Source organism: Cupressus sempervirens, chromosome 6 (assembly GCF_028749045.1).
Source record: "Cupressus sempervirens isolate cs-2001-9-10 chromosome 6, ASM2874904v1, whole genome shotgun sequence".
NCBI lineage: Eukaryota > Viridiplantae > Streptophyta > Pinopsida > Cupressales > Cupressaceae > Cupressus > Cupressus sempervirens.
In genome coordinates this window covers 14030632-14055743 of record NC_143123.1, presented here as the reverse complement: position 1 = coordinate 14055743, position 25112 = coordinate 14030632, and the positions used below count along the sequence as shown (strand labels likewise).

At 36.1% G+C, this 25112-nt stretch overlaps 1 long non-coding RNA gene across 7 annotated transcripts in view; it reads right to left on the bottom strand.

Moving 5' to 3' along the window:
• The window catches only part of LOC149550806 (uncharacterized), a 43005-nt gene extending 19753 nt beyond the window's left edge, over positions 1 to 23252 (bottom strand). For 6 of the 7 annotated variants that reach the window (XR_016352602.1, XR_016352604.1, XR_016352603.1 and 3 more), the window contains exons 1-2: positions 21573 to 23252; positions 5160 to 5258 (exon numbers count right to left, since the gene is read on the bottom strand). This is a non-coding gene — a long non-coding RNA (uncharacterized LOC149550806). The remainder of the gene's footprint in view (positions 1 to 5159; positions 5259 to 21572) is intronic. The other variant, XR_016352608.1, reaches the window with a different exon arrangement.
• Between the last annotated feature and the right edge of the window lie 1860 nt (positions 23253 to 25112).

Genomic DNA, 25112 nt, shown 5'->3' with positions numbered 1-25112 from the left:
AGCCTCCGGATGCACTGCGGGTGCTGCCCGGAAGCCACCCGCAAGCATCCAGATGCGCGTGGAGCTTCCACACACATCCGGATGCCTGCGGGTGGCTTCCGGGCAGCATCCGCAGAGAATCCGGGAGCATCCGAACGCATCTGCAGGAGTTAGGCGGAAAACTAATAAAATAATGTATATTTTAACTTAAAACTATGAAACAACATGTGACTAAAAGCATTTTTTAAAGCATTTTTTCACAATAAAACCCTAAAACGACCCTAGAAGACAACATAGAAGCATTCACAAGAGTCATTTTAGAATTTTGTTTGCACCTACAGCCACTCCTTCATTGTGAAGCTAAGTTCAGCATTTTCGAAGAGCATTGATCGAAGAGGGAAAGATAGCTTTCTCAAAGAAGTTTAAACCATTCAAGGTAAGTGATCAATCCTTTTCTTGAGTATTTAGATGAATTTTTTTGAGTTTTTGATGATTTTTTAAAGTTCTTGAAGATTTTTTTCAAATTTTTTTTTTGAAAGATATGTAGAAGCAACTTTGGGTATCTATTTTAGTAGCTTTTCTCACTTCTTTCCACTTGTATACATGATCATTGATGTCCATCATTGTTAGGAACTAATTAAAATTTATTTATTTTCTTATAAAATAGGTTGCAAAAAACTAGGCAAGAATGGATACCGGTGGTAGTGCTAGTCAAAGTTCAGTGGGGGGCCAAGGAGGGGAAGGGACTGATAATTTCAAAATTGATGTAGGTTCTCCTTTGTGGAGACATACAACACGGATATCACAGGTTTCAGGAGGTGGCTCATACTATTGGAAGTGCAATTATTGTCAAAGTAACAAAGGAAAACCTTTCAATAGCTCATATTCTGGAGTGAAGCTTCATTTTATGGATCCTGCTGGCAAAGGATTTGGAATGTGCAAAGACAAAAATGGTACTGGGATGACTAGCGTGGAAATACTTTCATTTGTAAGAGAACAAGAAGCTACTGATGCATTGATCAATAGATCAAAAAAAAGCTACTATCAAGGTCCTTCCTCAAAGAGCAAGCCAAAGACACCCACTGAACCAATGGTATCCTCCCAACACCCATTCTTCCAGGTACCTGTGCCAGAAGAGGATGAGGAAGAAGTGGAAATTTCAACCGGTAAAAGAGGCCCATTGGACACTGCATTTAAAATGGGGGCAAGAGACTGCGCTGATGAAGCTATTGCACGTTGCCTCTATGCGAATGGGCTTTCTTTCAACTTGGTGAGATCACCATATTGGAAGGAAATGGTGGCAGCAATCAAAGAATCACCAGTTGACTACACAAGCCCGGGCTATGAAAAGGTGCGTACAACTTTATTGCAACAAGAGAGGGCACATATAGAGAGAGACCTTCAACCAATCAAAAAATCTTGGAAAACTTTAGGTCTAACTATTGTGTCAGATGGTTGGAAGGATACAAGAAATCGGCCACTAATTAATGTGATTGCAATTTCCCCCAAAGGGGCAATGTTTTTGAAGGCCATTGATTGTGAAGGGCAAGTGAAGGATTCGGAATTCATTTCTAGAATTCTCATTGAGGCCATCGAGATGGTGGGTAGTGAGAATGTGGTACAGGTGGTCACTGACAATGCCAAAAATTGTAGGGGTGCAGGTGCTTTAGTTGAGAGTCGGTATGACCATATTTTTTGGACTCCATGCACTGTTCACTCCCTTAACTTGATCATGCAGAGGATTGGCACTGAAGTAGATTGGGTGAAGAAAATATATGAAGAGGGGGAGGACATACAGATGTTTGTGACGAACCACCACATGTCACAATCCATTTTTAGAACATACTCCAAATTGGAGTTGCTGAAGGTAAATTAATTTTTTTAAATTACTAAGTTTCAAGGTTTTGTAATTTAGTTAAAAATTAAAATTTATAATTATATTGTCAATTGACATATTGTTAACTTGCTTAGGTTGCTGAGACCCGCTTTGCATCTCATACAATCGTTATGAGACGACTCCTCAAGGTAAAAGATGCATTAAGTCAAATGGTCATCGGTCATCAATGGGGTGTATGGAAGATCTCAAATTCAGAAAGAGCACAAAGGATCAGGAATTTGATCTTGAATGAGAGTTGGTGGGCTCGTGTGGCATATGTATTGGATTTCACCGAGCCCATCATGACTATGCTCCATTTTGCTGATACAGATACACCTTGCTTAGGGGATGTGTATGATGGCATGGACACCATGGTTGAGAAGGTAAAACATTCTATACAAGCACATGAGAGTGACCCCACACAATGTGAAGCCTTATGCAAACAAGTGCAAGCAATTATCAACCATCGCTGGAATAAGATGACTACCCCATTGCACCTCCTTGCATATGCCTTATCTCCTAGGTACTATAGTGAGGAGATAGCTGGTATGCCGGGTAGAGTTGCACCATTTGCGGATGAGGAGGTTGCTAAGGGGTGCCACAAAGCCCTTTCAAGACTCTTCCCACTGGAAGAAATGCATGAAAAAGTGAGGGAAGAATTTGGGTTGTTTGCTTCGGGGTTAAAGCATTCTCCATTTGCACTAAAGGACCAAAATAGAATGGGAGCTATCACATGGTGGTACATGTATGGTCAACCTTTCAAGCATCTTCAACCTCTTGCAATCAAAGTCCTATCACAAGTAAGTTTTTTATTTTGTTTTAAAATTTTATGTTTACACTCGCATTGTATAATTTAGTGTTTCACACATTCTATAAAATTAATTTGCTTTTCATTTGTATGTTTTGTGACAACTATATAGGTTGCTAGTTCTTCTGCTACTGAAAGGAATTGAAGTACATACTCCTTTATCCATTCCGTGAAGCGCAACCGGTTAGGCTCCAAGAAAGCTGAGGACTTGGTCTTTGTCCACACCAACTTGCGTCTTTTGTCACGTAAGAATGATCATTACAAGGAAGGGGCAACAAAGCTTAGGGATGTAGCCCCTGAGTGTGCAGATTTGGATGCAACACTTCACGATCTTGTTATAGTTGGAGATGGTGATGATGTTAGTGTGGCACGTGGTGCATCTAGCATAAGTGGAACCACACTTGGTTCAAATGATCTTTCAGCAGTTGGAGATGACAATGAGAATTTGGATTTTCTTGCAAATCCCTATGATTCAGAGTCAGACTCTGATTGATTGAATCTTCAGACTTCAATCATTTACCATGTTTTTAAATTTTATTTTGTTGGAATCTTGAACATGACCTATTTGAACTTATTGTTTAAGAGTCAAGACTAAACGCTAATGTTGGACAAGCAAATATTGATATTGATATATGAATATCATATGAATTTTGAAATATCTTGAATTTTGTTTAAGGTTTCAGTTAACTGTTAAGTATCATAGATTCATAGTCATATTATGCTTTATCAAATGATTTGTTTTTGTATATTTCTTGCATTTCTTTGCATATGTTAATATTATAATATTATATATATATATACGTTTCCTCCCGCATCCGCATCCAAAAAAAAAAAATCCCCACATCCCGTATCCGCTTCTGGAATCCGCTTCGGAATCCGAATCCGAATCGGTAACTTAGTTATTTTTTATTATCACCTAATACTTTTGCATCTATAGGTCGGCAACATCTAAACAGTAAACTAAAATGTATACCTTACGAAGGGGGCCACTTTAGGTTGTTTTCAAAACTATCTTATAAGTCTTACATTTGAGTTTATTGTTTAGCCATTACCGTATCTGGCAAGTAGGGCCAGCATTAAAAAACTATCTAGTTTTTTTTTTTCAAAACTATCTTGTAAGTCTTACATTTTAGTTTATTGTTTAGCCATTACCATATCTGACAAGTAGGACCAGCATCTAGTCTTACATTTTAGTTTATTGTTTAGCCATTACCGTAGCTGGCAAGTAGGGCCAGCATAAAAAAACTATCTTATAAGTCTTACGTTTTAGTTTATTGTTTAGCCATTACCATATATGTCTGTTGGGAAGGGCCAGCATGCAAGTTGTCCGGAACTCTTTTATAATTTGAAGTGCCAACTAACATTTTTCTCAACTATCATGTGTCACACTGGCAAGCCTGACAATTGAAAGCCAGAGACAACAAATTTGTATTTGCCAGGCACGGTTAGCATGAAATTCTGTCTACACACAGTATTGAAGAGAGAGTTATTCTACTAATTGAAATGTCACCTAATGTCTTCCCATGGACTTTGTTTGTATTCTTTGAACTGTCACCTCATACTTTTCACTAGGATATTTCTGCAGCTATTAATAAAAGAAGATGTTATAGTACAAGTAGGCTGTGTTAATACTGAGCCCAATCTGCTATACTTATATGTGAGCATTAATGCGATCAGATTTCCACAATCCATAATAGTTATGATACTTAGTTTCTGGATTAGATTGTAACAATTTTTGCCATCAACGTTTCAAATCACACTACGTGATCCATCATCAGGATGAGAGAGCAAGAGATGTAAAATAATGTCAAGAGTAAAATTATATGTGAGTAGTCGAGAGACTATTATTATATTATCTGAAATGTGACCAATATTTTTCCTCATACATTTGTGTAATGGAGAGACTATTGTATTACAATTTGAACTGTAACCTAATATTTTCTACTTCTATGATTGACAGTTCAATAGTTTATTTTTTACTAACAAAGATGTTATTATACAGGAGGCTGCATTAAAGGCGAGGCCAGAAATATGTTGCCATAACTAAATTGCCCCAATCTGATCTATTTGTGCAGAGACACATTTGGATATATTAAACTTTCAGTTTAACATCTCTCACAGGCACCTTAGGATGTCAACTATTTCATCAAGTTTAACAACCATTACAGTCGGCATATATTTTTCATCCTGAGCATAATAAACATGTGTAATTTTTTAGTCTAAACCAGCCAAAAAAAGCCAAGACATTCATATCTAAATGTTAGTTTTAGATTGACTAATTTTAGATATTACGATATTAACATTCACTAGTGACCATAAATATAATCTATTCAGTCGTTAATGTGCTTTTAACTTATTCTGAAATCAAATGCATACATAATATGCAATCCAAATAACAATAATAAAATCTATTAAGACAATAAACTATGGTTGGATGAATTTGTTTAGACACTGACAAGTTTCATAGCCTAAGCAAGGATTAGTAAATATCCTTACCTGACACTCAGGTGTACTTTGCAAACCATTCTCTACCATAGTGAACCATTCTCTGCCATAGCATTCACTGTTCAACTCGCAGCCCTTCCATTGTGGGATCTGTTGTAAAGCAGACCAAATTGAAACAAATAAATATGCATTAATTTAATTACAATTTTGGGCAAAAACAGCACCAAATTGAAATAAAAATAAACACTAGTGAGATTTCATTTTTAGCATCGATGGCAAAACAAACCAAAATTAATATTAAACTTCTACAGTATTTTAATTATAATTTTGAGGAAAAAACTGTGCAAAACTGAAATTAAAAAATAGCCACTGGTGAGACAAAAAATTAAGATGTCTGTAGCACAAGTATATACTTATGAAATAAAATCCTAAAGGGTGTCTTTATTTAAACACACACAGGAAATCAATATGTAATTAAAATGCAAAATTTCTCAAACGCAGCTGCTAAAAGCAATCGAGTGTTAACAGCCATTGCCATCCTCAAACCCAAATACCAAATAAAAAGAAAATAAGAATTGAGTAAATGATTCTTTAAAGTTTAACTTTGCCTCGCAATGAATTCAAAACCCTTTGAAAAGCTTTTCTAAAAAGCAAGAATTTCTTTAAACTTTTAATTTTGCGTCACAATCAATCTGAAACCCTTTGAAAAGCTTTGCTATAAGAAACACTTATTGTCTTTTATAGGAAGGCCTGTTATTTCCTTTAAAAGAAAGTTTGGATTAAAATAGCATGCATGAAATAGAAAATAGGATTATAAATAGGGTAATGAAGTTCAATACTGATAATAATGGTTGTGCTTTCCTTTTGCTTTTAGTAGATGCATCTAATGGTGACTGAAACTGTCCATTCGCAATCTAAAAACCAGAAGCTAGCAACCAACCTTTGCTTTTATTCAAAAGCACTTGTGTAACTAAAGCATATGACAAATCAAAATACATCCTACCATATTATGTCTACTCCTTCGAAAGCCAAAGCTTCTCCACTAGTAATGCTGTCAAAAACCTCTTAACAGAAGATAATTCAATATCGTTACACACTAGAAATGCTTATTATTTAGCCTTGTAGAAATGTTGAAATAAATATTTTCCTTCTGTACAACATTATGCCAATGTAGTTGCTGCTAAATATGATGAAATCAGACATGCTGAAAGAGAGTTGGACATTTTGACTGAAATGAACTAATCTTAAGTAAAATCATACAACATTTATGGTCTATAATTTATGACAGCATCCTACAAATACGCCAAATTTCTAGTTCCTTGTATTCGTGTGTCAGAAGATAGAAGCTCCCCAACATTGGTGAGTGGTGCAAGAGAGGTGAGTCCCCATGGGGCACATATTCTAAAATACAGCAATTAATTCAAGAACAAAGTAAGTTGTAAGCAATCAAAAAATGCAATGGCTGGACCAATTTTCTATAATCAATTAAGGCATCTGTAACAATTTTCTTTAATAGTTGAAGGAACCTACAAAATATAACAATAGTGTAAGGTTCAACCCACAATTTAAGCAAAATTTAATACACCAACTGGACTAACTTTCTTTATAAGGTAAGGTACCTAGGGCAATTTGTTTTTTAACATAAAATAAACTGCAAATTATGATAAAATAATATGGATGTTATGCTCAATTGGATAGAATGTACAATTCAATACAGTAGTTGGAAAAATTAAACTCATAAGATAAGGTTCTCATAGAAACTGGTTTTTTTTGGATGACCAAATTCTCAACAAAGCCACTTACTTCGATTCTATTCCTTTTGTTCACATCCCACAAGAATGAAATAAGGTTGCTGAGTGCTTCGCTAAATGGGCCTCAAGATGCAATGTCCCATTTTTGCCAACATCAGAGTTTGAGGGATTAGCCTATTATTATGATCCTAAAAGACTAATTATTGTGGTTGGAGAGTCTTCTGACATAGAGGCTTGGCTATGGGAGAGTCTTGTCTTCTTCACAATTCGGTTTGTTCCACTTTGGTCTTCGTTTGACTGAGGCTGGACTTTGTTTGGGTTTAGTTTCATGCACCTGCTGTTTATGGCAAGTTAAGTGATTGAGATGGATCCTTTCTATTTTAGGAAAGTGTATTCGGTCACATGGGGAAATAATAAGCGTGACTCCTGTTACAGATGGCATATTTAAAGAATACATATTTAGAAATTGTTATTATTTTAGTGGTCATTGTTATTAAATCATTAAATGACTTATTATAAAATTATAATTTAACTTTATAATTTCACTTAAGTTGAAGGTTGAGTCATCATTGTAAGGGTCCATTTATGTATTTAATTCATGGAAGCCTATGCCAAGGAATTAAAATCAAGTTTTGAGAGGAAAAGATTATCATTTTATATTATTACAAATTCAAATATGCAACCAAAAGTAAAGTTTGAATTTAAGTGAAAATTGTGAGGAAGAAGCCAAGTTGCATTATAAAAGAGACTTCATGGAGAGAAAGAATTCATTCTTGTCTATTGTTTTTTAATGACTTGTTAAATTTCTTGAGGGTTTGAAGGTTGAGAATTCTTGAGGACTCATTCCTCTTGATCTTTGCATCAATTTCTGTCATTGGGAAGCAATTGAATCAGTTTTCTGAATCTGAATTGAGTGTTTAATTCACTGTTGTGGGATAGTGAATTGATCGTGACTTCACTTTTATTTTGATATCCAAGAAAGAGGATTTCATGTGTGAGATTTATTGTTGAAGCTAGAGTTGTTTGAAGATAATTTTCCTAAATTGTTGGGCATTACTATTCTACTGATTTGTGGTCACTATTACTGCCACTAGAGAGCAGATTTAAGTGCTGCGTTAATCCTTACTGGGCAGCATTCAAGTTTACAGCCAGTGCGATTGCTTGAGGGTGACATGTGGAGTCTCTTAGCATCTTTAAAATTGTCTATTGGCTGTAGGTGCACATTTAACATGTAAACTTCATATTTATGTATTCAAATGGTTAAAAAGGATTGCATTCGTGTTTCTATTTAATAAGTTAGATTGCATGCCAATTGTTTGTTACAATGTCAACTGGTTGTAGAGGCACATTTAACATGTAAAATTCATACTTATGCATTCAAATGGTTAAAAGGGATTTGCATTTGTATTCAAATTCTTTACCTGGATTTTTTAATAATCATTTGTAAGCATTTAAACTTCATTTAAAATCATTTCAAACAAGCAAATACAGTCTGAAATTAAAGGACAGCAAGACAAATGATGCATGCAAAGTGTTTGACAAAATGTCAAACTTCTAAAAGTGAAGCAATTTGATGTTTGTTGGAGTTGGAACTATCTGAAGTTAATACATGAGATGACTCAAAATTGATTCATGAAGACAAATCAAGTTGATCGTTGTTGGTATGAGGAAAAGGGACGTGGTTTTGGTGGGACTTTTGGGTTCATCATGATTTTTGTGGGAGATATATGCATACCCTGGTGGGCTCTTATTTCGATGCTTGCCATTGCCATTGCTATTTGAAATTCTCTATGATTCTCATGCAAATGATTGTCTCTGATTAATATATTATCTTTTTACCCAAGAAAATTGAGCTTTGGATGCATGTACACCATCCCGTACAATATGTTTGACAAGAAATTTGAGCCATTTTAGAATGTATAAATACATACAAATGTGTACACACAATACACACACGTTTGATGATAATGTTGGAAATTGCATTCTCATTCCATCTCCCCTTTAGTTTTAGGCACATTTGAAGGAATATCTTAATGTAATTACATATCATTAAGTAGTGCACTCTATTCTAATTAACCTCGATTTTAATCCCCAAATTAATACACACATACATATATGCATATATCAAAGTATCACCGAAGTCTCAGTGATAAGATAACTTGGTGCGAGTAGTAAATCCCCCCAAGAAATTGTGTTAAGTTGTCGCCGACTGAGAAGTTGCTCAATCTCGCCAAGAAGCTTGTGTTTTGTCGCTGATGTATCGCCAACATATTGTGATATTTAAAGCTCTTATTGTGCCCGTTTGTCAAAGATCCCTGATGGATCTCTTCTGCTGATCTGCTATAAATTTATATTTTTAAATTTGTTTTCCTTGTTTATTAAAATTTTCTTGCAAAGCTAGACAGAAGTTGCAGAAGGGTTTGATTGTTTTGTATTTTTTATGATTTTCAATAAGTAATAACAGAAGTACAATAGCATGGACCAGTTCTGAAAATGTATTCCAAATATATTTAAAACAAAGTAGCTTCAAGCAGATTTTCCTGAATATACGCATAATAAGTAACTAGATGAAGATTTATAATCATATCCAGATGAATACAACCAAGGACAAAGCCAACCTAAAGGCGTGAATGAGAAATATGAGCCCAGAAAGAAGTTATGGCCAGATTCTCGCTCTTCAAATGCTGCATGTGGGAAAGAATATGGCTGCCAAGCGCGGCCGTACAGCTGCAAAGTGCCCACATGTGGATAAAATGTCCAAACCCTAGCTAAAACTCTGACTCAATACTGCGTTCCCTTGAAGAAACAATACACAATCTCCAAGATGCTTCTGACTTCTAAGAATCCAAACCACTGTTTTGGGGGCTAGGTCCCAAATAGACAAAGCAAGTGGGTTTGGCATCCCAAATGCTGAAAGCTCAATCAGAGCCCAAAATCCAAATCCAAAATGTAATATGTCAATAATGCCTTTGAACTTTGTCTTTACCTCTTTATAACCCACCAAACTTAGCTCAAACTCTAAAAGTGTCTCCATGTGGCGTTGGGTTATAAAATAATATATTTCTCATTTTTAAAGTGGTCGAGTATCCAGAAAATGACCTTTTTCCCAATAGAAAGAAATATGTTCACCGAAATGCTCTGAGTCAAAAGAGAAATATTTAGAAAAGTTCAAGACCTTTCCAACGAGTTATTACACCAAGGGATATTCACACAGATGAGGCCAAAAAACCCCATATTACTCCAAAATGGCTATATCTTGGCCTTATTTAAATTATTAAAATGCTAACTTAGGATAATATTTAAATATATTAAAATATTTCCCAAATAGCGAACTGATAGCCAAAACACCTCTACAAGGTGAAACTGATCTCGTCACATCATGTGACTGATGTCGAATAATCCAAAATAACTGACAATCTCATCCCTCAAAAATAGGAATACTCCTAAAAAATAGGAATGTCTTCGAATCTCCCGAAACTAAGACCATAGAATGATCTCGTAGAGACTCAAGAATGTAACCCATCTCCAACTCCTAAAATGTAGGAAACTCCTACAATTAAGGAACTGCTCTCAACTGCTCTCCTACTATCTGAAACTCCAGATCCGAACACTGTGTGCCCTGACTGAGTCCTTAAACATCACTTCCAGCCTACAAGACTCTAATGATAGACCAACTCTATCGTCTCTCATGTCCACTCTAGAAAGGGGACATGACAATCCTCCCTTCCTAGAGATTGCTTGTCCACAAGCAATGAACAAACTCCTGTTGTGCCACTCTGATATACACTCTTGGGTATGTGAAATGAAGCAGCACATCAAGGATCGCCCAATCAAATGCATTGTATAGGATAATACCAAGATCCCACACTGGATGAGAGTGTTCCCACAACCAAGGTGGTAACATACTGGAGTCCCTGTGAGACAAGGCGTCAAACAAAACCACACCCGGATTCCAACACCATCTAAACCAGCATCCATCCATCAGGTATAAACAAGGGCAACTGAAAACCTCTCTATCATGCCATACCTCTCAGCAACCACTATGATACCACCATGAAAGTAATAATCGTCCAAAGCATCATGTCTACTAATACCCACATCATCTTGTAACCATGATCCCAGATGAAGTCTCTGTAATATGATGTGATTGCCCATGTCGGAATCTGCTTGACATAATGTTAAATCATTTTTTGGTCCCACCAACCAATCCTCCCAAACTGCTGAGTTAGGTGCCTACAGTCAATAACTCTATCCTCTGAAGATGGGAGCGCACTATCACAACACAAATAGTATAAGTCCCACTCCAATATCCCCATAGCCTTATGAAGAGCATGGAAATCTGCCATGGAAAATCCTCCACTATCATGCTCATTAGTCATAACAGCACTCCAACTAAGTGTAGATAACATCTGTCGAGTGACATCAAAGTGCTCAACCACTATGTCTACCCTCCTGTCATCAACCCTGAGTTGTCTAATCAAGCGATGAGGAGTCTAAAAATGATAGTTCTCAGGCATGTGTACTACCTCTGAATCTACGCTATGGTAGAATACTGTGTCGGAGTCATGTACATCGCTCTAGGGAGTATCCAGTATGCATTCACTAATGCATGTATCCTCATTTATAATACTGCAACTTTGTACCTCTGAGACCACCTCCTCTGTCAATGATGAAACTGTTGTCACCACACTATGCTCACTCTCATCAGCGCCCCATGTGTCTGCACATACAACCGAATCACAATCTTGGGATTTAGTGTCACTATGAGTACACACTACTCTGATTTCTAGGGGATGGTCTAAGAAATCAGACTCATCATGACATGAAGTCTCATCACCCAATGCCTCTGAAATACCTATGTCCGGATTACTCTCTTGTGCAAACTCACCAAAATAATCCTGACCCTCTGTATTACTTGTTATTCCATCCAAATCAACGCTGGCCTCTTCTTCATAAAGATCTAATGGATGATTCCCTTTGTTTCCTTGCATCATCTATCTGATTATAGCATTCTTTGACTCTTTGGAGACGTTGTCTTGCTTGGGCAGCAAGTATCTTTGCTTGCATAGCTCTATCTAACCAATATTTATTCAACCTTTGACAATGTTTTATATCATCTACCCCAAAGTACACAAAATCAGGCTTATGATGACTTGTACCATTCCCATCATCACGTCCCATGCCTGCACCATGTGTACCCTCAAATATAGAATACAAATCATTGTTCTCTTCTTGACCAAAAGATGCCACATCTTGAGGTAACAAAGTTGTGTTACTGCTGTTGCAAATTTCAGAACAGGCCTCACACCTTGGTGTCACATTTCCAACATCTCTAATGGTTTGTCCCCTGATTGTAATCTCTTCCAATTTGTGACCAATTGCCTCTTTATTATCATTTAATATTTCTTTCTCTTTTTGCTGCTGAAAGGAGCTTGTAGATACCCAGTTATCATCTGCTTCAGGTACACCCATAAATTCTGCAAAGGAAAGGAGGTTGCGTATCTCCTTAGGAAGAGAACAATATTGATGGTAGCTGCTCATAACTGCAACATTGAATGTCTTGGCAAGAGGCATCTTACTTGTGCTTGTTAACGAAGATGAAACCTTAGAGCACCCATTTTTATTTCTAGCCATGGTAGGTTCCTGGTCTATTCCAAACCCTTGCTCAAGTTGAGCTCTCCTGCACGTATAAAAAAGGTGTATCTCACCTCTTGGATGCATAGATTTATATTCAGTCCACCAACTAGTGACTACCTAGATGTTAATATGAATTATCAAAACTTTTGATCCAGTACCCAGATGCCAAAATGAATTATCAAAACTTTCTAGCCAGCACCTAGATGTTAAAATGAATTATCAAAACTTTTTCTCCAATACCTAGATGCCAAAATGAATTATCAAAACTTTTTAGCCAGTACCCAGATGCTGAAATGAATTATCAAGACTTTTGCTGAAATTTGTTGTGACAATATCTCACAAACCCTATAGGCTGGCAGGATGTAAGCTCTGATACCACTGAAAGATCCCTGATGGATCTCTTCTGCTGATCTGCTATAAATTTATATTTTTAAATTTGTTTTCCCTGTTTATTAAAATTTTCTTGCAAAGCTAGACAGAAGTTGCAGAAGAGTTTGATTGTTTTGTATTTTTGATGATTTTCAATAAGTAATAACAGAAGTACAATAGCATGGACCAGTTCTGAAAATGTATTCCAAATGTATTTAAAACAAAGTCGCTTCAAGCAGATTTTTCTGAATATATGCCTAATAAGTAACCAGATGAAGATTTATAATCATATCCAGATGAATACAACCAAGGACAAAGCCAACTTGAAGGCATGAATGAGAAATATGAGCCCAAAGACAAGTTACGGCCAGATTCCAGCTCTTCAAGTGCTGCACATGGGAAAGAATATGGCTGCCAGGCGCGGCCATACAACTGCAAAGTGCCCACACGTGTATAAAATGTCCAAACCCCAGCTAAAACTCCAACTCAATACTGCATTCCCCTGAAGAAACAATACACAATCTCCAAGATGCTTCTGACTTCTAAGGATCCAAACCACTATTTTGGGGGCTACGTCCCAAACAAGCAAAGCAAGTGGATTTGGCGTCCCAAATGCTGAAAGCTCAATCAGAGCCCAAAACCCAAATCCAAAATGTAATATGTCAATAATGCTTTCGAACTTTGTCTTTACCTCCTTATAACTCACCAAACTTAGCTCAAACCCTAAAAGTGTCTCCATGTGGCGTTGGGTTATAAAATAATATATTTCTCATTTTTATAGCTGTCGAGTATCCAGAAAATGACTTTTTTCCCAATAGAAAGAAATCCGTTCACCGAAATTCTCTGAGTCAAAAGAGAAATATTTAGAAAAGTTCAAGGCCTTTCCAACAAGCTATTACACCAAGGGATATTCACACAGATGAGGCCAAAAAACCCCATATTACTCCAAAATGGCTATAACTTAGCCTTATTTAAATTATTAAAATGCTAACTTAGGAGAATATTTAAATATATTAAAATATTTCCCAAATAGCGAACTGATAGCCAAAACACCTCTGCAAGGTGAAACAGATCTTGTCTCATCATGTGACTGATGCCGGATAATCTAAAATAACTAACAGTCTCATCCCTCAAAAATAGGGATACTCCTAAAAAATAGGAATGTCTCTAAATCTTCCAAAACTGAAACCATAGAATGATCTCGTAGAGACTCAAGAATGTAACCCATCACCACCTCCTAAAATGTAGGAAACTCCTACAATTAAGGAACTATTCTCAACTGCTCTCCTACTGTCTAAAACTCCAGATCCGAACACTGTGTACCCTGACTAAGTCCCTAAACATCACTGCCAGCCTACGAGACTCTAATGATAGGCCAACTCTATCGTCTCTGATGCCCACTCTAGAAAGGGGACGTGACAGTTTGACAATTAAGAGCAGAAGGCCCAGCAAAGGGCCAAAACACTTTTTTATTGCCAATTGAGGCTTGAAGAGGTTAGAAAGGGTTGATTGGAGAAAGTTCATCACTTGCAGCATTCTAAATCGATTTCTTACAGATTTGAAGCAGATTCAAAGAGATTTTTCAAGCAAATTTGAATTTACTAGTAAATTTTCAAAATTCTCATTTTTGTCTTAAAATCATTTTGTCTTGTATTAGTTGCATCAAAGTTTATACAAACTCTATAATACCATTTCCAATTTACTCTATCTCGTTTTAGAACGTAACGAATAAGATCTAACGCCATTTTTTTGCCATTAATTTTTCATAGTTTTCTCAAAAAATTTATATTTTCTTAAAAATTTCATAACCTAATACTTTTTTTGTTTTTTTCTTTCAAGTTTCAGCTATGTTTAAACTTTAGTTTGTTTCTAAATTTCTTTATTAAAATTATGAAGTTATGCCCTCATTTTATATGTGACATGTGTAGATTGATTCTTCATTAAATGGTAAATAGAGATATCTCTACAACTAGGTCAGTTGCAGGGTCTGCCAATGCCCCAATAGACGCATGTCCATCTAAATATGTAGGCATATGCTCTAAAGGGGCTAGAGACAAGGCATTGGCATATGCTTTCGAAGGACCCGATTATAATACTGTGATGTGCATAAAATGTGAAAAACTAACTAGTGGAGACATATCTCGATTGAAATACCAGCTTGGAGGGATCACAAAGTTTGACATAGGGTTTGTGACGACATCATGGAAGAAATAGTGAGAGATCAATGTCTTTCTTGTCGCCAAAAAAGAGAAAAAGTTGTGAAGGGAAAGGGCAAATTGGCCATGAGGGCAGCTATTTCTGAATCACAAGGTATCTCACATTGTCTCCTTTTAAAGAATCATTTATTATTTTATAATCACTATCATTAGTTTAGATTCTTCTGAAACAATGTTCATAATGAAATAATGTGGGTTGTGACTACGTATCCCAGCCACCCTTGAGTAACAAGAAGCAACACTTGAGGGCATAGTGAGCTCTCATTGTGGCTCACGTATACACAAATCTACCATTCCCTCATCTTCCACTTTCACTGGTTCTAGAGTAGGACCACCACCATACACATCTTCTATAGATAATTTTTTTTGTCAACAAAAACACACCTAAAGCACAACCATCATTGGAGAGTATTGGATGAAACAACAATGTGCATTGACAAGTTGACATTCAATGTGTTGATTTTTTATTTTTTAACCACCCCTTCAATGTTGCAGCAAATACCTATTGGCTGAATTTTCTAACCGGAACTACTCTGACGGGAAACGGCTACAACGCACCTACTCCTGCATATTTGAGTGGGAAGTTAGTTCGCTTGTTTTATTTTTAAATATTTTACAATTTACTTTTTTTGTTGAATGTAAGGATTTTTAATCAAAGCTGTGCACTTGATGTTATTTTTATTTTGTGATTGTAATTTGCTCAAAAATGTTGTTTCTAGTGCAAATGATGTGGTAGAAGACCAAAAGTTACCATGAAAATAATTTGGCTGCAATGCACTTTCAGATGGATGGACGAATGAAAGAAACCATACTATCATCAATTTTTTGATTTCTTGCGAGAATCAAGTGGTCTTTTTGAAATCCTTGGATGCCTCAGGCAAGGTAAAGTCGGCCGAAACTTTGGCTCTAATGTTAAAGCAAGTTGTGATGGAGATGGGGGTTGCTAATGTGGTGCAAAGTAATAACTGACAATGCAGCGGCATATATACAGCAGCAGATAGGATCCTCCAAGATTAGTATACCACACCTTTCCATTATCCTTGTGCAGCGCATGTCCTTGACCTTCTTTTGGAAGTCATATGAAAATTGGATTGAGTGAGACCAGTTGCAGAGGATGCAAGAAAGGCAACAAAAGATATCTACAATCACCCTTGGCGTTGCCGCTATGTGAGAGATTACATGCTTGGGAGGGTCAAAGTTAGACCTACTGTTGCAAAGTTTACAATAATTTTCTTAACGTTGCAAAGTGTAATTAGTTCTTTGACTTCTTTCAAACAAATGTTTGAGTCAACCATGGCTAGACTCAAATTATTTAAAAAAAACTGATGGGCAAAGTGTTGCATGCATCGTCTTTGACAACCACTTTTTTGAAGTTGCTATAAAATTGTGAAGGACATGGAAATTACAAAAGTTGAATATTTAATTTTTTTTGTATTCCATAATCAAGCCTTTCATTATTAATTTCTAGATCTAGTCTCTGATTAATGATAATCTTTTTATGCTTTTCAATTGTAGATGACAGAGTCATTGGTTAAAGTTCTTCACCTGGTAGATGGGAGGCTATAAAAAATTACTGCAAGCGGCATAGCCTAAAATTTGACCCCATAAAGGCAATTATTGGTAGGAGGTGGAACAATTAGCTCTGATTAATGATAATCTTTTTATGCTTTTCAATTGTAGGTGACAAAGTCATTGGTTGAAGTTCTCCACTTGGTAGATGGGGATAAAACCCTAAAGGGATATCTTTATGAGGCCATGAATAGGACCAAAGAGGCTGTAAAAAATTACTGCAAGGGGCACAGCCTAAAATTTGACCCCATATAGGCAATTATTGATAGGAGGTGTAACAATTAGCTCTACCAACCCATTCATGTGGCGGGGTACTTCCTCAACCCTTGTTTTCGCTTCCCTACATCCAATGGAGATGTCATGGAGGGCTTCACTAAATGCATGCAAAGGATGGTGCCTAAGTTTGAGGTGAGAGACCTCATTGTGAACGAGATGAAGGTGTATCAAAATGTAATGGGTAAGCTATTATCCTCAGACTTGGCAAGAAGAGGGAAGAAACACTCAAACCCCAAGTATAATACTTGGATTTTTGGTCTCTTTCACATGCATGATAAGTAGATAAAAACTAAGTGACTAAAATATGTTTTCACCTTGCATTCTAACTCTTCAATATTTATCTTGCAGATGCTTGGTGGCAAATTTGGGGTGGAATTGTGTTAGTGAAATAGGATATATTTAATCTTTTCTGTAACTTGTAATAGCAATTGTCGATATTTTATGTGTTTTCCAAGTTACTATACGAATGAATATATATGTGATATAAAGAGGCATGTCTCTTGAAGAGACATGTCTCTTTAATATATTAATTTACATTAGTTATAGTTATAACACAATTAATATACCCTCAATATATTATAATATATATATATATATATATATATCACTCAAAAGTTAATTATTCAATATATAATATTTGTCATATATTATATATCTCATATATATAATACAATTTATCCGACAAAATTATAACATTAATACTCCCTCTTAATGAAGAAGGATAAAATACATAGATATTACACCATAGGTAATATTTCAAAAATAATACACATAGGAAATCTTTGATCAGAAGATTTCTAGTATATGATATCATGTAAGTATTGGCCTATCAGAATATCAACATATAATATTCACCAATTACTATTTGATATCATATTAGGTGTTAGTCGCAGAATGGTTTTGACATTTGAGTGCCAACACACTTAACCATTTTCTACATTGGAGCCGAGCGCACTACGTATGCCGAGCCACAACATGAGCCGAGTCAGGAAATCCAATAGGTGTCGAGTGATCTTCAAGTGCCGAGCAACCTTCAAGTGCTGGGTGAAGATCAGGTGCCGAGTGAAGATCAAGTGCCGAATGACTTTAGGTGCCGAGCATGATACAAACTACCGAGTGATATTTGAGTGCCGAGTCACAGACGATGCCGAGCAATACAGAAATGCAACAAGAGCCGAGTAAGCCAGTTTGTTATAAGTGTCGAGCATCTGGAATCTTTAAGTGCCAAGTAACATAGAATACACATAAGAGTTTGTAACTTCACTAATTCAGATGTAAACCGTTTTCATGGCCGACATATGACGAATCTCGAAGGATTAAAATAATTAGATCGAATCTTTTGTATTTCCTATGAAATCTACATGCAGCCAATAAGAAAAATGAAGAAAGCATGCAACCAATAATAAAAGTGCAAGGAATGAGCGGGAAACAGAGATTCAATATGGATCGTAGATCCACATCTAACCCTAAGTCTTCGAATGTCTTTATAAGGAAGACTAAATCTCATTGTAAATGTTGATGGACGAAGGTGTGTAAGGAAAACTATTTTCAGAGTGAAGAATATCAGATCTCAGAGGATCAAGATCGGAGAAAGCAGATCAAGTGCCTGTATTCAGCAATCAAAGGATTGTAAGCTATCAGGTTTATTACACCTAATACTCTCTAGCAATTGTATTAAAAAGGAAACCCTATGGTGATAGGTTAGCTTAACAGTTATTTTGTAGATCCTTTAAATAGGTGATTAAATCCTTTAACAGAGTAACACTTCATGTAACGTGTTTGTAAATCCTTTAAACAGGTCACTATTGATACAGTGTAAAGCCTTTAACAAGGCAAACCATCAGAAGTGGTTAAACATTATTACTGCAGTGATTTTGTGGGTATCATCCCCACCCCAATTTTACCTTCTTATTCCTGGAGGGTTTTTGGGTTACCAAAATTTCAAGTGTTATGTGGTGATGCACGTGTTTTTCATAATTGCTTAATGTTGATATGCATGCATGTACATTTCAATATTATGTTATTAAGGATTTGTGAAAAATAGGTTAGAAGCTAGTACTTTTGATTCCCCCCCCCTCCCCCCCCGGCCCTCTCAAAAGCATTCTTTCCATTAAGATATTCCAACAATTAGATAGCATGAGCATTGACCTATTAGAATATCAATCAAATGATATTCACCAAATACTCTGAGTAATGGCCTATCAGAACATCAACTAAATGATATTCACATTCAATGTGGTAATGGCTATTAGAATATCAACTAAATGATATTCACATTCAATGTGGTAATGGCCTATCAGAATATCAAGGCAAGATATTCACCAAGTACCTAAAATATATCTATACAAACAACTTGTAGATAGTTAAATTAATAACATCTAACACCTAGTTGTTGATTTATAAGATAAAGCCTTTCATGATACAAGTTATTGTAAGGTCGTCACCTTTCAATAACTTCTCCTAATACAAGTGATAATTATTTAGAAGTCGTCACTTCTTCATGATGTACACAGGGGACAAGCTCATACATGTATGACATCAAAAGTTCGCATGAAGTCTCCACAAATACTGTCATGTGGTGTTGTCACGACATTCACCATAAAACATATCAGAGAATAAGGTTTCTCCTTCTTCGTTTGATATCAACTTTTCTGACCTCTTAGCACAAGGTTCTCTCCGATGAAGTGTCAGAGTTCCTCTAAATTTGTTACCATCCTTCTAACCTCTTGGTAGCCAACCATATCATGCTTCCCTAGTTCAATGGGTATCCTGATAGCATAAGGTCTTCAGACCTATCTGCTCCCTCTCTTTGTCCAAGATTGTCTCCAATGAACTGCCAAAACTCCCTCTTTAAGGTTACTCATAATCTCAATAATCAAAGGTATTCACTTCAACAAGCCTTACTTTATCTAGCATGATCATCAAGTGACTAATGAATTCTAGATCAGAAACTTCTTTAGAGCTACTGTCATAAGATTGAGTCCTGCACAATATTTGGTAGAATACCTAATGTACCAATCTTCTTTTCCTACAAGCACATCCTCAGAGACAAAGAAAAAGATCAAGGTAAATAACTCTTTATAGCACATATATAAGTACAAATAAGAAAGAGAGACTACAATTAGTAGATATGTGTAATACTGAAAGATGAGAAATACTTATCTGCACACGAAGGTCCATAGACATAAAATCATAAATTTGGTCCAGGTGGGAATGGGACATTTGTTATTATCCCCACCACAATGTAAAATTCCCACTCTTTTATTGTTTGAACAATTTTGTATCGCATCATATATGATAGACTTCATCTCTGACATCGCTGGTAGTAGATGGCCAGAACATACCATGAGTTTATAATCCTATTTTGGTCTCAGCCTTGTTCATTTCCCATGTCAGTAAAGAAGATCTGAAATTCATTTGACTATAATTTTGATTATTCTCTTTCACACTATGTCTAGCATTTCCCCCACCTTCCAAATCTGATCCATAGAAGGAAATCTGCCTCCCTCCCCCACAATTATAGCCTCTCAAATGATTCTATACCACTCCTAATTATTGATCCACTAATCTGTATATCACTCAAACACCTTGAAACAGTTAGTAGTCCAATTAAGGAGATAAATTTCCTGCCTTCCTCGGACAAAAATAAAATAAAATCGTTGCTAATGGAGATGTAGTTCGCTGCTACAGACAGAGATAATATTGCTTTTCTTGTGTGTGATAATGACTTGAATTGGCCTCTTTTATATATGCCCTGTGCTAAAGTGCCTTAGACTTATCTGCACCAATGGTCTGGTTATATAATTTATTCTGCTACTATCCTCTATATAAGAATCTTGCAATTGATCAGGAGCTGCTACTTCTTTCTATCAGTACCATTTCAGCATGTGATATGTTTATTAAGTAGCAGTCATGAAATCAATTATCCTCAGTCTTTATTGGGTCAGTACCTGATGTGCTGGATTTATCCCAGTACATTGAAAAAGAATCTGAAAAATGGCAGTTTCTCCTAGTTTAACCAATCCGATAAGGGTGAGGCTCCTATAGAGGCCTATCACTAATCTCTATGCACTAGAAGGCCTCAGAAAATTCAAGTAGTTTGGATGACCGAACATCAAAACTTAAACAAGAGCAGCTACTGTAAGCGAGTTTGCCAAACTGAATTGGAAATATTCTTTAGCCAAAAGAAATCATATGATTTGTCTCAACATTCTAAATCATTTCAAAGGGTTCCTTATCCCATTAGCCTATGTTACCATAAAAGCCCCTAGACTAACTAAGGAACATACTCTGGAAATTCAGAATGCCTCCCTCTTCACTGGAACACTCCATGAGTAAAGAGTTTGAGAGCAATGAAATCTCACAACAAAGGCATAAGTTATAACCCATGTGTATTGATGTCTCCATGTGCTTTTGAGACTGGACCTTGTAAGGGATAACTAATGCATGACTTTCAGAAGGAAAACCACATAATGACTTAGATTTCCTAGGCAGAGACAGTATATTAAACTGTTTCACATATCTTAATTTCCCATCATCATTGTGAACCGTGGAAACATAAAACCTACTATACAACTCAAAACCATGCAGTAATACAAAGTAAAGTGAAACTAAATAAGGTAAACTTTAAGTGGCAGAATTCATACACTTAATGTTTAAATATGTCATGCACTTCATTTGACTTACAGACTTCCTTCTCCAATAAGCTCTTTGATGCTATGGATGACTCTGTTATCGAGACTTATGTCATCCAACATTGATTCATTTTCTAAAACTAAGTCTCCTCTATGGTTATGATGAAGACAAGTGAACAACACCGCACTTTAGCAGCCATCACAGCTACACAATTATCATAATAGTCCCCGCACATGGACTGAAGTCTGAGTTTGATCCCAAGTGCCGCATCTTCCCATGCTCCCAAATATTTGAGAGACATCATTTTTAACAATATGGGCTGCTGTAATACTCGTCATCTCTATCGTACGATTAACATGGTGAAGTTCTGATCTTACTCTATCTCAAATAGAAGACCATTCTTTCCAACACCCGATCTAATTATAGCTGTCTGTGAGTTCATCAAAATATGAATTTCCTACAACTTTCCCAGCTACGTAATTCTGTGCATCTAATTAGCAGGGCGACTTCCAAAAGACAATTGTATGTTCAACCTGCAACTCCAAAGGGTCAAACTGAATCCTGTGTCTCAGAATTTCCCAGCAGCCACCTGGTAACTTAATAATTTCCACGCCAAACTCTTCACATTGAACCTGATCTGCTGAAACTAAATAGAATTATGTTCACCTTCAGTCTGAGCAATCACCATTCCACTAATGACAACAGATGAATTCTGGAAGTGTAGTGCAGCTATGATGTCTGTAGACGGCTATAGATAATAACTCTCCAATCCACAACTCTTTAACGGATCTGCAAACAATTCTCTTCCACAACAAATTTCTGGTGTACTGGGGATATGCCCCAATGCTTAGACCTGAAAATTTACGTCCTCCAGCCACAGCCTTCTACAAATGCCCATTTGCAATCTGGAACTTCATGCTAAAAGAAAAATATGGATTCGATACCTAAGTGTCTAAGAATTTCCTAGCAGCCACCTGGTAACCTAATAATTTCCACACCAAACTCTTCACATTGGACCTGATCTGCTGAAACTAAATAGAATTATGTTCACCTTCAGTCTGAGCAATCACCATTCCACTAATGACAACAGATGAATTCTGAAAGTGTAGTATGGCTATCAGGTCTGTAGACACCTATAAATAATAACTCTCCAATCCACAACTCTTTAATGGATCTGCAAACAATTCTCTTCCACAACAAATTTCTGGTGTATTGCGGATATGTCCCAATGCTTAGACCTGAAGATTTATGTCCTCCAGCCACAGCCTTCTACAAATGGCCATTTGCAATCTGGAACTTCACGCTAAAAGAAAAATATGGATTCAATACCTAAATGGCTGCACAAAAATAATGTTTTATCTCTTATTTCATTTTGCCGCCCTGCAATCTCCAATCCGACTGGAGGTAAGATGCGATTCTTCCTCATGCGTATCTACTCACAGCAATAATAAAGTTTAATAAAATATTTAAGCCTCCATTAATAGTGGATTTCACAATGCATTTGCCGCCACATAAGATACCATGCAGAATGTTGCCATGTTAAAGATAAGGGAAGATTATCATCTAACGAATGAACATGCGGAATGATACGCACTCCATACACTGAAATCACTGGTATTAATATGAAGCAGCCCACATCACTATTAAAGAACTCTGTAATCCTTATTAATGTGAATATGCGCTCAAACATTCGAACTTGCTCTGATATCATGTTAGTGAAATAAGATATATTTAATCTTTTCGGTAACTTGTAATAGCACTTGTGGATATTTTATGTGTTTTCCAAGTTATTTTACGAATGAATATATATGTGATATAAAGAGGCATAACTCTTGAAGAGACATGTCTCTAATATATATTAACTTACATTAGTTATAGTTATAACACAATTAATATACCTTCAATATATTATAATGATTATATATATATATATATATATATATATATATATATATATATATATATCACTCTTAATATAAGTTAATTATTCCTTATATAATATTTTTCATATTATATATCTCATATATATAATATAATTTATCCAACAGAATTATAACATTAACAAATTGTCCCAAACCTACAATAAATTGCCCTCCGCATCTTATGTCAACCATGTAGCTCATCCAATTGGGAGTGTAATTAGAGCTTATTTTGAGGCCATTCACATGAAGAAGAAGAACAAATTAGCAAAGAAATACCTCAATCACCTTATTTATGTGCATTATAATCTTAAGTTGCACATAAGAAAGGTAGATGTGCATTATAACCTTAAGTTGTGCATAAATTATAGGTAGAATAAGCACCAGCTGGTCCACTTGATTTGGATGACATAGATCCTTATTGTGATTGGACATCATAGAATCAGCCTCCATTGTTCACATACAATGACATCTATCATTTGGAAATACAGGATATGGAGGGTGAATTCACAGCAGGATTGGAGGACATTCAGGAGTGATCATGAAGGCACTAAAGTGAGGAGGATACAGATAATGAAGAGTCGTTGCCAATGTCAGCACCATCTACATCCAGATGGAGGTTGAGTCATAGAAAGTTGTGCAGAGGGAGGTAGCACAGCCACAACAAACTACTGCTAGACCCCCTCCCACTCTCATAGTTTTTACCAAAGCTGCTGGAAAGGAGAAGAGGAAGATGTAGACTAGTTTATTGTTTGATATTGTACTTGACATTTGTATTTTCTTATAGTTTATAAAGACAACTTGCTATTTTTAGTTTTCAAAGTTCAGCTATGGCTACCAGCCATTAACATTCCACATGAGGATGTGATTTTGTTACATATTTGCATATGTGTGTGTGTGTGTGTGTGTGTGTGTGTGTGTGTGTGTGTGTGTGTGCTTGTTTGGTTTGTTTACTCATATATTAACTCATTAGCAGCATCTCCTTATTGAATTTTGCAAAAAAAGAAACATTTCTAATTAAATTCAAGCCATTTTTTAAGTTCCTAAGAAGTCCCCCAAGAAGTTTCTGACCTATATTCGATATTTACCAATATATGTTTTTTGCCCTCGGCAAAAAGTTGTTGATAACAATATTTGCACTATGCATATACGTACATATAGAGACGCGCATAAATATTTGTGTACATAGATATTGTTGGAAATATATATGACAGGCTAAGTTACTGAGAGGGGAGGGGTGAATCAGTAACCATTAAAACTTAATCTTTATATACCAATTAATCCTTCATGAGTATTCTGATCTAATTGCATGCATGAAAAACTGAAAGCATTAAAACATTCATAACACTTTAGCACACAATATGGTGACCCAAAAACTTTCCAAAATAGAAAGTAAAACTAGGGTGGGGATGATGATACCCACAAGCTTTAATATTGCAATATAAAGTTAGCCTATTAAGGCTTACAATGATCACTTCTGATGATCTGCCCTGTTAGGAGCAATAAGGACTGCTAGGTCCACCTTGTAAAAGGATTTACAAACATACAATGAAGTATGCACTCGGTAAAGAGATTTACAAAAAACTATTAAGTCTACTTTGTGAAAGGATTTGACTGTTCCACCTGTTAGGA